The following is a 3,375-nucleotide window of genomic DNA, read 5'->3' as shown; positions in this document are numbered from 1 at the left end:
ATTATTATAGTCATTCAAGAAGGGAAAGAAACCAGAGGGTGTCTATCTGTGCCGGCAAAGAAACATCTCTCTGATTAGTAAGCAACTCGTTCATTAATTTCCATTTCGAAACAATGTTCTCATTACCCAGTTTTGCTTCTGCAACTACAACTAGGTTGAGAAAGATTGAACTGTTTATATGCAACTTAAGATAGATGCCAAGACATTGCCTTCTTAAACAATTGTTTTGTATTGCTGACTGATTTTCTACTGAACAGGCACAGTTTTACGAAGCTGCAATATTCACACTTTGTCTTCTGTTCAGTTCCAGGAAACTTGTCTCATGAGGATTAGATACGCTGCCATCTGCAATACAGACATTTCGATCAGCGGATATGGCCAGGAAAACGTACTGTTTGTGAGTAATTTCTTTTAAAAATAAGTACTGTCTCTTAAAAGTGAAATGGGAGAGTGACATGTAGCTTTAAAACTAATTTTCTAGTTATTAGCAGAGAATAACCCACATCAGTGATTATCTGTAAGGCAAATAGCATGGATATGAAGAGGGATGCTATTCTTCTCCCAGCCCAAATGCAACTTTTGAACCTCTGGTCCACAACAGTGCTCAGACCATTGGCTGGGACCATTGGCTGCCAATTCTCAAATGCCCCATTGAGGGTCTCCAGCTGATGGTTTCAGCTCCATTTACCTATAGTGGAGTGTGAACCTCCCCTTTGTTCACATGGCAGAGAGAACTTGTATTTGCAAGGGGCCAGGGAAGGGCACAGACACTCAAGCTACTAAGATGGTAAGGGAAAGCCAGCATGGGTCAGATTAAGGGTCAGGATCAGACAGTTTCCTTATCCCACAGGAACAACCTGGGCAGGCACTGAAGTTTTCATATGTGCCTCTGAATGAGGCACAAACCTTCTATGAAAAACTGCTAACCAAGGGAGTAAACCAGAGATTATAATCAGTAAAGTAATATATGACTGCTCTTCTTGTTTTTCTCTTAGCACCAGGGTTTTTTGTGCCACCAAGAGACAAATAAACTGACATCAGCTCCTTAATGTACTTGCTCTAATGACAGGGCTTTTGTCACTTCTAGCTGTACTCTTGCTTTAGCTTCAGAAAGGGTTGTTACTTTTGTAAATACTGTTTGGGCAGTAATGCATTAGGCACAAATAGTAAATGCCAATTATCATCCTTTCCCACAAACTCACAAAGGGAGGAGAATTTTGTCCCCTCTGTCAGAGACAGGCCACAAAAAGATCACTGTTTCAGTGCTGGCACAACTGAGAGGGCAAGAGCCCTGTGGCCAGGAGGCTGGGGGCAGAACTAGGGCAGAAACCTCTTATAAAGGCAATAAAAAGTTCAACTGCTTATAGTTTGTGAAAATGATAAGCAAATAGTCCACCTACTTAACTTCTACTGTTTTACTGAGTCATTAAGTCTTAGTGTGACAAATGAATGAAAGCCTCCATTTGCAGAAATGCCCAGTGTCTGATTGGTCTGAGAGAAACAACCAGAGAGGTCTTTTAAGGCTCCTGTTTGCTTTTAAGGCAGGGCCAACCTTGTGTCTAAAAATTATGGCTTTCTAACGGGGCACTACTTAACATCTGGGAATTTGTACTTCTAGAACAGAGAAATAATAAGTACTGGCACTGAAAACAGAGAAAGCGTCTTCCCATGCCCATAAGTCTTCCTGTTCCACTGGCAAAAGCTCAAGGACAGTCCATTGTCCACCCTCAGTCAGGGGTCAGAGTGACATTTCTGGAATCTTGTACTACGCAACGTCCATGGAAGAAAAAAAATCCTCTTGTTGTCTTAGCTAATGGGAGAACACAATGTAAAGCACTCCCCTGCTTTCTGAGAGCAGGACACATACGGGCTGCTTCAATTTCCATCTTCCAAACTGTCATTGTTACACATACACATCTGCTAGAGCTAGTTTTAACACCAGGACTTGGAGCAAGCACAGGGGAGTCTGCTGAGCAGAGGCTACCGTGGAGCCAGTCAAGGGGCACTGTCCTGCAGTGATATGAAATCAAAGGAACTTATCAGGAGAGCATAATCTGGAGGGCACATGCATGACACAGTACAGGAGAGATTTGGAAGAAATTTGTGGAAAATTAGCAGAAGAAAACAAAGATTGATTGTCAAAAATAATTTCTTTACAAAGAAATGATCTAATCAAAGAAAGTGGTAAGAAATACTGGCCTCTTGAATCCAGCAATTACTCTGGGAGAGGAGAGAAACACTCTTCATTGGCTGAACCTGTTCTTCATTCCCCAGAAAACCAGAGCTCTGGGACAGCTCTTTCATAAATATTTCACTGTACAGCTTGCTGTGCAGCCCGCAGGCTGAGGCCAGTTGTGTGGCCATTCCTGTCCCCAACAGCCTGATTCACTACAGTCCACGTAAATCAGTAAGAAATATTCTCACGGGGAAATGAGGTCTTGAAAAAGGCTCTGAATACAGCAGATAAATCAGCAGTAGTGTTGGCATTGCATAAAGGGCAGGGTGAATAATAATAGCAACAAAAAACTCCCAGCATCCTTCAAACATGGCACGGCTTAGGCTTTGCCACCAAGACAGTTGTTCGGGAGATATTTAAATGTTTTGAAGGAAAGCTCAGTAGGGCAATCATGCAAGGAGCTACTAAAAGGCTCTGTTTCAGCTGCAGCCCTGCATGTTGGGCTGTGGCTGAGGATGCTGCCACAGAGCATGGCCTCTTCAGCACTTCTCCACTCATCTCCAAGCACGTACATCCTACAGTCCGCCACCCTGTTGCATGCGGTTCAGTCTGTACTGGTGGGCAGTGAAAACTGAAGCCCGCTCCTCAGCAGATTGTAAAAAGGTGCCTCCAGCAACCTGCACTCTGGCCAGCTCTTGCTCCCCTCTCTGGCAGCCACCTTGGCCATTTTCAGCTGAGTGAGTGATGACTTTTCATATGAAAATTCAAGCCTGGAGCTGGAAGCTCCCACCATTCAACCTCACCCTCCACACTCTTATTGCAGCATGTTGCCAGAATTTTCTTTGCAGACCCCATGTTCCTACTGGCCACTGTATTCCCAGCAAATTCTCCCTGTATCCCTTCAGGGAAACCAGAGGGGAATGTATTACTACAGTGTAGCGGGTTGAGTTCGAAACCGGGCAGAAACACCAATTAAATGTAGTGGTTTTGATTCAAAATATTCATTATTTATTTATTTTCCTTCTGTGAGATAAGAATTAGGAGAAAAGCAAAGCAGGCACAAACCTTAAACAGTTGCAGTACAATGAAAGAGCTTTATTACTAACAGAATTAAAAGTAAAGAGAAAACAACAAAACAAAATTAAAGTAAATCCCCCCCCCTCTTTCCAGCACTTCTCTCCTTTTACCCAGCTCACACA

At 43.2% G+C, this 3,375-nt stretch overlaps 1 long non-coding RNA gene across 1 annotated transcript in view; it reads right to left on the bottom strand.

Annotated features, from left to right (window-relative positions):
- Positions 1 to 405: 405 nt before the first annotated feature.
- Positions 406 to 3,375, bottom strand: part of LOC108446804 — an 11,328-nt gene continuing 8,358 nt past the window's right edge. The window contains exon 4 of the long non-coding RNA XR_001862107.1: positions 406 to 3,104. This is a non-coding gene — a long non-coding RNA (uncharacterized LOC108446804). The remainder of the gene's footprint in view (positions 3,105 to 3,375) is intronic.

This window comes from Corvus brachyrhynchos, unplaced genomic scaffold (assembly GCF_000691975.1).
Source record: "Corvus brachyrhynchos isolate BGI_N302 unplaced genomic scaffold, ASM69197v1 scaffold94, whole genome shotgun sequence".
NCBI classification, from domain to species: domain Eukaryota; kingdom Metazoa; phylum Chordata; class Aves; order Passeriformes; family Corvidae; genus Corvus; species Corvus brachyrhynchos.
The sequence above is the reverse complement of the archived record's forward strand: the minus strand, read 5'-3'. Positions and strand labels throughout refer to the sequence as shown.